Source organism: Gossypium hirsutum, chromosome D12 (genome assembly GCF_007990345.1).
Source record: "Gossypium hirsutum isolate 1008001.06 chromosome D12, Gossypium_hirsutum_v2.1, whole genome shotgun sequence".
In the NCBI taxonomy this organism is placed as follows: Eukaryota; Viridiplantae; Streptophyta; class Magnoliopsida; order Malvales; family Malvaceae; genus Gossypium; species Gossypium hirsutum.
In genome coordinates, this window is record NC_053448.1 from 49,009,893 (window position 1) to 49,025,919 (window position 16,027).

Sequence of the window (16,027 nt, forward strand, 5' to 3'; positions counted from 1 at the left end):
TTTCCAGTTTATCCCATTGATTCAGCTTAACTCCGGTTTTGGTTCCAATTTGGTGTGATAAAAGATGGAACAGGATGTCACATCATGAAATGAAAATGGGTATTGTCGTCATCCTCTTAAAATTTATATAAATAAATTAAGGAAACACCTAACCCAATCACTGGAGATAAACATATTTTATCAAAAATTTTAATTAAAATTATATGTTTAGTAAATGCAAATATTTGGTATATTACTAATGGTGGGGAGATAACAAGTGTATATATAGTACACTAATTTTTTTAATAATAATATATAAAATAAATGAGATATGTGATAAATTTATAATTTTACTTTTGGAGTAAAAAAAAAACATTCTCACTACACTAATTAAATACTCACATAATTAGTAAATATAAAATTGAAGGTTCATCTTTATACTTAAAATTAATAATTCATTAATCATTAACAATTTACACAAAATTTCATTAAAAAAAGGTAATTATATTTAACTATGTTTAGGTTCTGTCCAAACTCCTCTAATTTAAGTTATACTCATATTTGTATTTTATAATGATTAATTTTATTTATAATTATTTAAATTTATTGTTTTTATAATTGCTAATACAGAAATTTGTACTTGCGCTTTTCTAATAAAAACCATCATTTTAATACATTATTTCTTCTAAAAGAATCTTTTGTACATGGACAAGTTCTAAATATATATATATTTGTCAAAAAGAAAACATCAGATAATTAAAAAGAGTTGAGATGCAGAATTAATGTGGTCAAGAAGATGATATAATAAAGTGAAGGGGTGACTTGAAAGTCTTGAATAAGACAGGTTTTTTTTTTTTTAATTATAAGAAGTTATCTCATCAGTTTCATAATCCATTGAAGTTGATTTTTTTTTAATTTCACACCAATTAAAAAGAAAATATACATATTAATTTATTTGTAAAATATTTAATTAAATAAACATTTTAACTTGATTCATTAATTTTTTTTTAGCATTGTTGATTAAGGTGGATGTCTTGTGTCTTTGAGTACCCAAATTTCGTAATTGTAATATGTAGATCTCTAATCTCATAATATGCGAATGCCATATATGGATTTTGTCTTGTACTGATTTAATTCTAAATTATTGTTACTTCAACATATATTTGTAATAATAATATTATTTTATTTAAATATGAGATTTTTTTCCATGCCAGCTACTATATTTATTTATTTTCCTCAACTACTTATTAGTAATTATTTGATGAGGCTGTAATAGTATTTAGGGAGGATGATAATTATTGTAATTAATTAGTATTTAAGGCTCTACTTAATTTAAACCCCTCATATAAATGTCCCTCATCAATATGATTGATGTTTAGGAAATTAATTTAATGCTGATATATATTCTTAGTAATTTCTAAATTTTATAAAAGAGAAATAAATGTTAATAAATTTAAAGTATAGTTATTAAGTTAAATTTTTTTTTAAAATTCAATGAAAATGATTTATTAAACATAAGTATTTAAAATTATTAATTGAACAATCTATAATCAATTGGATGTTTTAGAAATTGAAAAATATATAAGGGTGTATTTAGGGAAGAGATTTCGAATTTCAAAATTTTTGAGTAATTTAAAGATGGGATTTTTGTAGCTTAATTTCCTTTTCAAAATCCACTTAAAGAGGTTATTTTTCAAAGTTCCTTATAGTTTTATTTCATTTAATACTAAAACTTTAAAATTTCTAATTTATATATAAAAAATATTTACGAATATAATGATATACATATTGAATTTTTTATATTATTTGTTTTTAATATAATTATTCTTTAACTCATAAAATTCTAATAATCTAATTTTTCTTAAAACAATTATTTATCCAAACAAATCAATTATAATTGCTGACATTTTGAATTGATGACATCTAAAATACTAGCATTTCAAAATTCTTCATCTAACCATACTCTAAGAATTTTGTTGATATATACAAATTATCAATTATTAACAGATCTCTTTGGGTATCCATTTAGCATACTATTGTAAAAAAAAAAATCTAAAAATTCTTTATGCCCATGAAAACCACATGTTTAGAACATAGACCCTTGTTTAAAAATACATATAATAAGTATTAAAATAATTACGTAGATGAGATTAAAATAAAAAAAAATTAATTTTAATTGTGAGTCAAAAAAAATTTAAATAGGTAAGCACGTCGTATTAAAAATAGTAAATGCACTCTAATTGCTTATCATGATATTGTCAATTTTTCTTGAATTGGTATAGAGTTTATTTCTGACACCAACTCAATTTATAATATTATCAATACTAAAAATTCTATCACATATACATGTGAAAATTACATTTTTAAACACACGAGTGCATATGAAAATTAAATGAATAAATAAATAATATATAAGATTTAAAACTAACAATAATACGAGTTTGTATAAAAATTCAAAATACTACCATGTTAGAATACATATATTTTGTATTAAAATAATTTTGAAAAATTATGTTGAACATAGTAAAGAGATATTACGGTAATAGTTTTACATAATTATACATTTTTTTATGTAAAAAGTTCAAATAAGGTAACAATAACGCTTTAATTAAAATGGAAAAGTTAAAAGATTTAAAATGCTTGAAGGTTTAGGTTTAAATTTTATTATTTGCTTATTTTTCTTAAGCCTTATATAAAGGTATGAAATACAAAAGCAAACTTCAAATAATACGAAGTAATGGTTTAAAATTTGATTTTTTTTATATTTCTCTTAATTAAATTGGTGTCGAATTAACTTATAATATTAACTCAGTCACATAAAAAATAGTATAAATATACACACAATGTGGGTAAAATAGTTTACGTAATAGTATTGAAGTGTACTAAAAAATTAAAACAAAACTTTGTTTAAAGTGATAAAGTTGCACTACACCAAAACAGGCTTTTAGCGGCATGTTTTGTGGCGTTTAGATGACAAACACCGCTAAAAGTCGAGCATTAGCGGCGCATGACACAAAACGCCGCTAAAGATCTAACATTAGCGGCGCTAATTATAATACGCCGCAAAAGAACATCATTAGTGGCGTTTTCAAAAAAAACGCCGTAAGAAAAACTGACAAAACGCATCGTTTGACCTTCAGGAATAGTGGCAATAGCGGCGCAATATAAAAACGCCACTATAGAGCATAATTAGCGGCGTTTATTTGTAAGCGCCGCAAAAAATGTTAGCCAAAACGCATTGTTTGTTCCCGAGGTATATTAGACTTGGTGGCGTTTATGATAAACGCCGCAATAGTATATTATTAGCGGCGTTTTTTAGTAAACGCCGCAAAATATCTTAACCAAAATGCATCGTTTGGTCTTGAGGTATATAAGAATTAGTGGCGGTTACGGAAAAACACCGCTAAAGGAGAGTATTAGAGGCGCTTTGTAAGAAATGCCGCAAATTATCTTAACCAAAATGCAGCGTTTGGTCTTAATGTATATTAGAATTAGTGGCGATTGTGGGAAAACGCCGCTATAGCACAGTATTAGCAGCGTTTTATACAAAACGCCACAAAATATCTTAACCAAAACGCATCGTTTTGTCTTGAGGTATATAAGAATTAGTGGCGGTTACGGAAAAATGCCGCTAAGGGAGAGTATTAAAGGCGCTTTGTAAGAAACGCCGCAAATTATCTTAACCAAAACGCAACGTTTGGTCTTAATGTATATTAGAATTAGTGGCGATTGTGGGAAAACGCCGCTATAGCACAGTATTAGCGGCGTTTTATACAAAACGCCGCAAAATATCTTAACCAAAACGCATCGTTTTGTCTTGAGGTATATAAGAATTAGTGGCGGTTACGGAAAAAGGCCGCTAAAGCAGAGTATTAGAGATGCTTTGTAAGAATTGCCGCAAAATATCTTAACCAAAAAGCAGCGTTTGGTCTTGATGTATATTAGAATTAGTGGCGCTTATGTAAAAACGCATGTAGGTTTGGTTTTGAGGTATAGAGTGAATAGCGGTGTTTGGTTTAGGGTATTAGGTTTTAGGGTATAATGTTTAATATTTTTGGATTAGTTTTTAAGTTTAGGGTTTACGATGTAGGTCGCTTATTTAGTATTTTCGATTTAGGGTTTGAGAGTTTGGTGATTAAGGTTCAGTGATTATTATAAGTTAAAGTTTATCGTATATGGTTTAAGGTTTTAGGGTTAATCATTATATAATGTTTTTGATTGGAGTTTTGAGTTTAGGGTTTATGATGTAGGTTTAGTGTTTTGGGTTTAGGGGCTAGGAGTTTGGGGTTTAAGGTTTGGGGTTTAGGTCGCTTTAGTCATGTTAAGAGGTTAGTGTTTAAGGCTTATAAGAGGTTAGTGTTTTAGGGTTTAGGGCTTGTGGTTTACGGTTTGCAGTTTATAATTTAATATTTACAATGCATGGTTTTAGGATTTGGGCGATTTAGGGTTTATGGTTATAAGTTTTAGGGTTTAATGACTTTTTTGGTACGAAATTAAAAAAATGACAAATACGTATTGTTTTTAAATTATTATTATGATACTAGGGTTCTAATTGATAGAAATGATTAGTTTACAAATTGACGAATGGCATATTTATATGTTATATATGATGAAAAAACAAATTATTTAATTGTTTTATTTACATATATATTAATAATTTATATATTCACTTAAAAATAGAGTATATATAAATTTAAAATTATAATACATTATTTGAATACTGTAAATAATTAATAATTTTGAATATTGATAATATTTAAATTATACACTCTTATAAAATTTATAAAATTTTAACAATTGAAAATAATAAATCTGTATAAATTTTATTAAATAATATTAATAATAATATTAATAATGTCATAATTTTAATGTATCAATTAAAAATAATGTCTAGAAGAATGTATAAAAAATATATAAAAAATGTTAATATTAGTGGCGCTTGTTCACAAAACGCCGCAAAAAAATATAAAAAAAATGAAGCAATACAGCACCGTTTCGTTGGGGAGTTAAAGATTAGTGGCGTTTTAAGTAAAACGCCGCAGAGGTTGTGAAGGTAGTGGCGTTTTAGTGTAAACGCCGCAAAAATTATAATATCGAACGATGTCGTTTTAATAGTAATAATAGGTAATTGTTACTGGCGTTTTGATTTAAAACGCCACAGAAATCTAAAATTGGCTGCGTTTTTAAGTAAATGCCGCAAAGAACATAATAAAAATTAAACGAAACGACACCGCTTCATTACGAGTTAAATTTTAGTGGCGTTTTCTTAAAAACGCCGCAAAATTTGTGAATCTAGTGGCGTTTTTTTGTTTGCGCCGCTAATTTTAAGAATATAATACGTTGCCGTTTTTTACTACTATATTGATATAAATTTAAGGCGTGGTGGCGTTTTGTAGTAAAACGCCAGAAAATATAAACATTAGCGACGCATTTTCGTAAAACGCCGGAAAGTGCACGTTTATAATTTAAGAAAACGACACCGCTTCGTTGCGGTGTTAAAATTTAGTGGCGTTTGGTTTCAAAACGCCGCAAGATTTAAAGTGATAACGACGTCGTTTTTGTCCAAAATCAGCTTCTTTCTCTTAAGTCATCGCCCCCAGCCTGATTTCTCCTATTTCTCAAAATCCCTAAACAGGCAGAGGGAAATACTCCAAGAGATCAAATCGTCGAGAAGTTTTGCCTCCGATTCATCGAGTGCTTGTTTTAGCAGCAAGGAGAAGGTTCATTTTTTGGGTTTCGGGCAAGGATACATAACCCACACAGAGAAGAAGGTGATTTTGCTGTCGGTTTTTGTTTTTGGGTATTCATTATTTAAGGTACCCTTTTCTTTATATTTTGTATTTAAAGGTTGCATTTTATTGTTTTTGTTAAATTTCTTATTTGTAATTTATTGATGACCCGTTGAATGAACTGAAATGCGAGTGTTCTCTGTGTTTAGGGTTTGTTCAGTTCGGGGCTTTCATTTCTGTTCATCGCAAGCAAGGTACTGTAATGCTTTAATTTATGTTATATTGGGAATGCGCACAATCCTTTCTTGACGGAGTTCAATGATTTTTAGGGTTCTGGGAAGTTTAGGGTCTTCTCCGTGTTTAGGGTTGGTAGTATTTTGTTTATTTTTAAAAACACATAGGATGGTATTCTGTTTTGGCAAAACAGTTAAGCAAATGACTTTGTGGATTACTTGGTATTCTGTTTTGGTAGGATTGTTTTGGCACATTACTTGGTATTATTTTTTTGGTATTCTGTTTTGGCACAGTTTCTTTAGTCTTCTCGTATTGCACATTTTCAATGTTAACCGGATGAGTTTAAGGACTTGGGTTAAGCATAAACATGAACTGAACAAAATTTGGTTCTTTGAAAACTATGTTAAGCTATGTTAAACATTTTGAATGTTAAGCATAGTTTTGAATGTTTAGCTATGTTAATCTATGTTTTGAATGTTAAACATTTCGAATGTTAAGCATATGAGTTTCTGCAATTGGTATTCTGTTTACCTATGTTGTTTAGATTAAAATTGTAAACTTTGAAAACTGAAAAAAAAAATGATGCACAGATAAACATAAACTAAACAAAAACAGTTTAGTTAAGAACTGAACAAAAAATCCATCAACTGTTTCCTATTTGCTACTGATTAACAAATTTATTCAGAAGGATTGTGGCACAAATATGTATTCAGTTTGACCTGCTGTATGTGATTTTCATTTTTTTATTTGGTTTTTTTTGTATACAATTCTGATTTGTCCTATTCCTTGTTCGTTTACTATTTATTTATTTTTTGGTTTTTATTTGGTTTGTTTGTATACAATGTTGTTTTCTTTTTTTGTATACTATTTATTTATATTTTCAGCGTATTTATATAAACATCTGAGTTGTTATAATCCGCAACAATTTCTCTCTTTATTTAACAAAGAAAAAGGTTACCGTTTTCTATAATTAAAATCGATTATAATCATTGAAGAGACTGATGAGTTTCAACTCTCTAAAATATAATTTTTTTAAGATTTAAAAATTTTTAAATTAGTAAATATAAAATTCCACGTTGACTTCTCTTAAAAAAAGATAAAAAAATTGATTTAATCCTTTTAAAATTATGAATATATTGACCATTAAAATTGTGAAATTGTACTTTTACGACACAAATTTAATTTCGGGATCCCCTAAAAAAATTCTGACTTCGCCTCTGTATATATACCATTTTTAATATATATCGTGTTTTTCTAAATTTAAAAATTAATAAAAATAAAAATATTGTAGGCGGATTTGAACTTGAACTCAACTAAAATATTGATTTATTAATTTAATATTTTTTAATTTTACTATGTACATTTTATTATTTTTGGATAAAAACTAAATTTTTCACACTTTTGAATTTAATTTTCTATCATATAAAATGACAATGTAAATTATTTAAATAAGGTTCAGTTTTTTTGTTAAGAAAAATGCCATAATACATAACTTACATATAATACACAATATGTATAACTTTTTAGATTTTCATAGTACATAACTTACATAATATTGAACTTACTTAACTTTAATAATAATTTTCACAGTACATAACGTACATAATTTTCATAACCTACATAACTTATTCAATACACAACTTACATAATTGTTTATAATACACAACTTACATAATATTGAACTTACATAATTTTCATAGTACATAACTTAAACGATATTGAACTTACATAATTTTCATAACCTACATAACTTATACAATACACAGCTTACTTAAATTTCATAATACATAGCTTACATAATATTGGAACTTACATAATTTTCATAATACATAACTTATTTAATTTTCATAATATAAAACTTACATAACTTATACAGTACACAGCTTACATAATTTTCATAATACATAACTAACATAATTCTTCATAATACAACAGTTACATAATTCTTAAAGAATTAAGAAATGGACCGGTCTTACATAACTTAAATAACTTACATAACTTACATAACCTACATAAATTAAATAACTTACATAACTTACATAACCTACATAAATTAAATAACTTACATAATACATAAAAATATATCATATCACAAATTTCTGTAATTCATTTATGGTTATAACTGGCGTTTTAACTTACCCGTGCAAATTATTGTCAACGTCAGACTTCAAGAATTAAGAAATGGACCGGTCTTGGATGAATTTCTCAAGGGTTAGCAACGGTTATCGAAATGGAGTAAAATATTTTCTAAATTTTGCATTTCAATATGCAAACCAGGAGAACATGATTCTTTGCCCGTGTAAGAACTGTGTCAACATAAACTAGCATTGTCGTGAGGTTGTATACGAGCATCTAATTGTTGATGGGTTTGTTCGGGGTTATAAACAATGGTTATTTCATGGAGAATGCCCGCCTAGTACTTCTTCTTCAACGATGGATGTATCTTACTCTGGTCCTGCTTACCATCAGTCTGATAGATGGGATGACATGGAAGGTATGTTGCAGGATGCATTTAATATGCACAATCATGGTGTCCAGTCGTTCCCAGCGGACTTTGTGGCTTCTGATGATTGTAATATTAGGAGAAATGCTTTTACCGAACCGGGAAGTAGTGTACCTCATGAAGAGCCGAATGAAGAAGCGGCGAAGTTCTACGCGCTACTTAATGACATGAACGAAGAACTGTATGAGGGATCAAAATTTTCAAAAATGTCTTTCTCTATTCGTCTTTTTCAGTTAAAATGTTTGGGAGGGTGGACCGGAAACTCGTTGACAATGCTGTTAGAGTTTTTAAAAGAAATGTTTCCGTTTGCAAAAATCCCCCAGTCATGCAAAGATATGAAGAAAATGATAAAAGACTTAGGCCTTGGGTACAACAAAATCCATAGTTGCCCAAATGACTGTATGTTGTATTGGGGCGATCGAAATGACCAACAGTGCTGTCACGTATGCGGCCAATCCCGATGGATTAGTAGAAACACAGAAGATGGGAAGGACGATGAAAATGGTGCACAGTCGAGAAAGAAGCCAGTCAAGATTTTGCGGTATTTTCCCCTGATACCAAGGCTTCAAAGGCTATTCATGTCGTCCAAGACAACGGAGTCAATGACGTGGTACCATGATGGACGAACTGATGATGAATTACTAAGGCATCCGGCAGATTCTTTGGCTTGGAAATCATTTGACAATAAATTTCTAGGCTTTGCAAGCAATCCTAGGAGTGTGAGGCTTGGGCTAGCATCTAATGGATTTAATCCTTTCAAGATCATGAGCACTGCGTACAGTACTTGGCCAATAGTGCTTGTTCCTTATAATCTGCCTCCGTGGATTTGCATGAAGCAATCTTCCCTTATCTTATCCATGATTATCCTTGGTGAGAAAGGGCCCGGGAATGATATCGACATTTATTTACAGCCACTTATTGAAGAGTTAAAACAATTATGGGCTGATGTCGAGACATACGATGTGGTGAGAAAAGAGAACTTTAATTTATGTACGGCTTTAATGTGGACCATTAATGACTTTCTCGCTTATGCCAATTTATCCGGTTGGAGCACCAAAGGTCGTTATGCGTGTCCTTGTTGTGCTGCACAAACATGTTCGCAATGGTTGTACAATGGGAATAAGTTTTCTTACATGGGGCATCGTCGGTGGTTACCGAAAAATCATAGATTTAGATTTCAGAGTTCTGTATTTGACGGCACTGAAGAGTTCAGAGAAGCTCCTTCCCAGACCAGTGACTTTGAAATCTTGTTCATGCTGGAAGATATGAATTTCATTTATGGGAAGATGAACCAACCGCCAAACACGCAGAGAAACAGAAGATCAAATGATGAAGGGGATGAAAGCTCCGACGAAGAGGACGATCCTAATGAGGCGGACTTGTGGAAAAAAAGAAGTATTTTTTTTGAGTTGCCTTATTGGGAGCATTACCTTTTACGACACAATCTTGATGTTATGCACATCGAGAAAAATGTCTGCGAGAACATTGTGGGTACAATTTTGAACGTTGACGGAAAATCAAAAGACAATCTTCAGAGTCGACTTGATTTAGTCCAAATGGGAATTCGGCCTGATCTTCATCCCAATCCACTTTCGAATGGGAAATATCGGTTGCCTCCTTCTATTTTCTCAATGTCCAAGACGGAGAAAGAACTGTTTTGCATGGTGTTGAAGGATATAAAGGTTCCAGATGCGTATGTATCAAATATATCTCGATGTGTTAGTGTTAAAGATCGAAGATTATATTCGCTAAAATCACATGACTATCACATCTTGATGCAAGATTTAATGCCAGTTGCTCTACGATGTTGTATGTCCAAGAAGGTGACATCTTGTATCATTGAACTATCCAACATAATGAAAGCCATTTGTGGCAAAGTTTTGGATGTTCAAGAACTTCAAAAGGTACAGGATCGAGCCGCTTTGACTTTATGCAACATGGAGAAAATCTTCCCACCTTCCTTCTTCACCATTATGGTTCACTTGATAATTCATCTCCCGCACGAAGCAATTCTTGGCGGACCCGTTTTCTATCGATGGATGTATCCCATAGAAAGGTGTTAAAGAAGTATTTTTAAAATTTTCCTTCATTCACCTCTATGCCTTTAGTTACAACTTTTGATAATGTTGTATATTGTGTTTAGGTTCCTATTCAAATTAAAGTCTTACTGCCGCAACAAGCGATATCCAGAAGGATCGATTGCTGAAGGCTACTTGGCAGAGGAATGTATGACCTTCTGCTTAAGATATTTGGAAGATGTCAAAACAAGTTTGAACAGACCAAATAGGAATGCTGGACTCACGGACTATAACTTAGCCGATACTTATTTGTTCCAAAGTTTTAGAGAACCAATCGGCAAAGTTGAAATTACAGAATTAGATCATTTATCGTGGGTACAAGCACATCGATATGTTCTGTTTCACCACGAATCATTGGAACACTTACGGAAGTAAGTTCTACAAATTTTATAAATATTTATCAAACTAAATATTGTTTATCTTCTAACAAAGATCACATTTTTTTAACATAGTGAGTACAAACAAATATTGAGATCTCGTTCGCGCTCCCAAAGAACACAACATCGAGATATCAATAAGTTGTTTACAGAATCTTTTTATGAATGGTTAAGCCAAACGGTATGGAGTTGGAGCTTCCGCTTGTTTGTATATAATGTTTTCTTACCACATTTTTAATTACTCAGTTTACTTTCCATTCAATAGGTTTGGAGTGGGAAGAGCGTAAACGATGAAGTTAAATGGCTCTCCCAAGGTCCAAATCGAGTGGTTAAAAGATATAGTGCGTTCCTCATCAACAGATTCAGATTTCATACAAAATATCGCGAGAGGTTAAGGAGAACGCAAAATTGTGGAATAGTTGTTAATTCTGCAATTACAAGTTATGCTAATGCTAGGGACAATAATCCTGTCGAGGGAAATGTGGAATATTTCGGACATCTTACTGACATAATTGAGTTGGATTACTACGGCAAATGAAAAGTTGTCTTATTTCGAGGTGATTGGGCCGATGTTAATACAGCTCGTGGAATCAAGCAAGATCAATTTGGTTTTACAATGGTGAACTTTGACCGATTGATTCACACAGGACAACAACTGATAAATGAGCCTTATGTATTCTCAAGTCAAGTCAAACAAGTTTTTTACTCAAAAGATCCAACTGATGAGGGTTGGTACGTTGTACTCCGTAACATCCCTAGAGACTTGTTTGACATGGGCAGTGGAAGTAGAGATAACATCGACGACAGATCAGAAACTTTTCCATTTCCAGAACAAAACTTAAACGATAATATCCCTAGTACTAGTGCACAATTTCAATGGGTTCGTCAGGATACGGATGCAGATATTTACGAATAATGATGTAGTAAGATTTTACGATTGTTTAATTATATGTAATATCATAATTTAAATCTTGGTCTTATTATATATTTCAACTATTTTATATGTGTTGTTATTGTTGTACTTAGTTATTAAGTTTACTTACATTTTATGTGTATTGCAGATAAAATGCCTAGAAGAAAAATTGTAAGGGAAAGCATTGTTCAAAATGATCCAAACTCGACAGAAATAAATAGTACTGAACAACAGACGACAATTAGATCTTCGAATGTTCCGATTACACCTGAGGATCCTACGGAAGTTCAAAGTAATTTTACATTTAATTTACATGCGTGTTGACTTATAATTGATTTATTTTTCAAATTCTTATATTATAATATACCATTTGTAGCTGAAAATGATGGGACACGTAGAGGTCGAGGACGTACGCTACTTAGAGAGTTATACGAGTTAGATCCAGTCGAGTGTGTCAAGGTATACAGAAACAATTTTGGTCAGCCTGTTGGATCAGAAGCTCGACTTTTAGCAAGATACATGGGCATTTTAGCACGAAATGCGAATATGTTGCCTATCAACTACGAGTCATGGCGTCAAATGCCCGATAGCAACAAAAACCAAGCCCTCGATAATATTAAGGTAACAAAATGTTAATGACATCTGTAATGCTTGGGAAATAGTTTCATTTATATTTACTTTATTAACTTGTGTTTTTTGTAGGCGAGGTTTGCTTTAGAGGTCTCGGATGCTTATGTAAAGAAGGCATTGGGAAAAAGATGGAGAGACAATAAAAGTACTTTGAAGAAAAATTATTATAAGACAAAAACAACCCTCGATGAGAAATTGCAAAATGTCCTGCCGGGTATGTTGAGGTACCAATAGGAAGATGCGGTTAGATTTTGGCATTCTCAGAAAGGCGAGGTACGACGTACTTCCAAAATATTGTAATTATTTTGGTTTATAGTATTTACTATTTACGTACTAAAAATTTTATAACGTAAGATCGTGAACGAGTTGGAAAAAATAGCCGGCAGCAACAAAAATTCACTCACACAGCCTGGTCGAGAAGTTTTGCATGTGTAGCTGAGGCGGAGGTATTTTTAATTTTTTAATATTCTCAAATATGTATAACTTTCTATTAAATAATATTTTTACTACTATATTGTAGGAATGGTCATCCGGTCAAAAAGTTGGACGCCTTCAACTTTTTGAAATTACACATAAGAAGAAAGATGGATCTGCTATGACTCCTGAAGCTGGTGAAATTATGGTATGTTTAATTAATACGATTTGACTTATTTTAGTTATTTATAATGTTTATTTTCTAATGTTTTAATTCATTGCTTGTAATGCGACTATTGTTGTGTTGCATATGTTTTTTAATATATATTGCGTTCCTAACTATATGATTTATTTATTAGGAAAAACTAAAGGGAAAAAAGACGGAGTACGAAGCGATTGCTTCTAGTGATAGTTCTGTTCATCTTGAAGACATTGATAACCGGATTATTGCTGAAGTTTTAGGTCCTGAAAAGTATGGTCAGGTTTGATTTCAAGGATCTTTTATCAGCCCAACCCAATATTTTAGATCCAGCTCGCACCAATAAATGGCTTCGGGGAGTCAATCTCAAGCTGAAGTTCAGAGGTTAAAAGACCAGATAACTCAGATGCAAGCGACCACATTTGAGGTTCAAAGGAAATATGAAGAACTTCAGCAACAACTTAAAGCAGATGCGGCAGCAAGGGAAGCAGATGCTACAGCGAGAGAAGCAGAGGCCACAGCGAGAGAAGCAGCAAGAGAAGCAGCGAGAGAAACAGCGATAGAAGTAGAGGTTCAAAAGAAATATGAAGAACTACAGCTACGACTTCAAAAAGATGCAGCATCGAGAGAAGCAGAGCAGAGCAAAAAGTACGACGAACTTCAACAGGAGCTTCAGACTATGATGAAGATGTTTCAGCAGTCGCAACTTCCGCCGTCATAGTGTATATTGCATAAATATTTTTATTATTTTAACTTTAAACGTTTTTGTAAAGAAAAGTATGAATTCACTTTTATTTATATCAATTAATATTATTTTAGTCATTATTATTATATAAATTTATTGTTTTTGGTTAATTTAGATCTGGTTGCTTTTGATTTGTTGTTGCAGGAGGGTTGAAAAAAACAGAAAATTTTATTTTAAAAAAATCCTAAAATTAGTGACGTTTTTTAAAAAAGCGACTCTAAAAGTCATATCAAATAGTGGCGTTTGTGAAATAAGCGCCGCTAAATAAACACTACTATTAGCGGCGTTTTTGAACAAGCGCCGCTATAGAACATTACTTTTAGCGGCGCTATCATCCAAAGCGCCGCTAAAGAACATGGTCTTTAGCGGCGTTTTATCCTAAGCGCCGCTAAAAAACATGATCTTTAGCGGCGTTTTTCTCTTAGCACCGCTAAAGAACGTGATCTTTAGCGGCGTTTTTTCATAAGCGCCGCTAAAGATCATGTTCTTTAGCGGTGTTTTTTCATAAGCGCCGCTAAAGAACATGATCTTTAGCGGCGATTATTTTCATAGCGCCGCTAAAGAACATGATCTTTAGCGGCGTTTTTTTCTGTAAGTGCCGCAAAAAGTTAGCGACATTGTCGTTAGCGGCATTTTTTGTGGCGCTTCTTTAAGCGCTGCAAATTTCTTTAGTGGCGTTAAAAAGCGCCGCTAAAGGCCTAAAAAACGCCGCTAAAAACCTGTTCTGGTGTAGTGTTGAGGTGCTATCAATGTGGGTCGCATGGGTTCAAAATTTTTTATATGTAAATTTTTAGGGTAAATTACCTATTTAATCACCCGAGTTTATTTATGTTCTTATTTTGGTCACCCATTTTATAAAGTTGTTATTTTATTCACTCCCATTAAATAAATTGTCAATTTTAGTTACTCTACCGTTAAATGCCTTTTGTCACCTGACGAAATGCTGATGTAACAATCTTTTGATCCCTTAACACTTTGCACATTTTGTCACTTTGGTTCTAATTTTTAAAAATTCAACAAATCTAACCTTTAATATTTGCACATTTTGTCAATTTAGTCTAAATTCTAAAAATTCAAAAAAATATAATTTTAAAAACTTGAAAATATATATTATTTATTATAAAAAGAAATAAAATGTTAGATGTTAAATTTATATATATATATATAATTCTTAACTTGAAATGTATGTTGAATTGAATAGCAATTACTTTTAGAAAAAGAAATTCTTATGTTTTCAGATAACAAACAAAAAATCATTTTTATTTTTTTGCTTTTGTTTTAACCCAAAACCTTCAATTACCCTAAACTCATTCTTTAAGTTAAAAGACCTTTTCAATTTCTTCAAAAGCCTCTCCTCAATTAGCAAAAAAATCAGTAAGTCAAATATTATTTTAATCCCTTTTTATAGTTTGAAACTTTCAAATTCTTCAAAAACACCCTTTTTGATTAACATGTTTTAGCTTCAAAATAATCTTGGGAAGACATGAATTTTAAACAAAATAGTTCTTGATTTTTTTCTCTGTTCAACCATGGATTTTAAAAAAAATAAGTTTATGGGTTTCAAGATATGGGTGAAATTTTAAGATAAAAATTGACAGAGGAGAGGTCGAGAAATCTATGGGTTTAGAAATTTTGGCTTCAAGAGATGAGAGGTTGAGAAAAAAATCCATAAACTTTATGCTAAATAACCAAAAAAAGAAAAAGAAAACTTAAATTTATTCAACTAGCAGAGATCAGAAGGGTTTCAAAACCATTTTTCTATTATTTTAATTAAAAGTATATTTTTAATGGCCAAAGATTATTTAAAATTTATAATGTCATTATATATATTCAATATTTTATATTTTTGAAATTGGTGACCAAAATAAGAACGCAAGTAAACTCGTGTGACGTAGTTTACCCAAAATTTTATTGGTTTTCTTAAAAATATAAAAAGAGAAAAGTATCATAGTAATAATATAATATATTTTAAATATGAAAGGGATTGTAATTTAACCTACTGAGTTGGTGTCATTTAACTCGTGACAGCAAACTCAGTAGAACACTCAATATTAGTAGAGATAGTTTTCTTAACTTGAATTATTTTTTTATAATTTGAGTTAATTGCACCAAAATCCAAAAATATGACCCTCATTCTAAATTGATCCCAAATTTCAAAAATTTTTAATTATATCCTAAAACTATTGATGTTATATCAATCGTGTCATTCATTATTAAAACCATTGA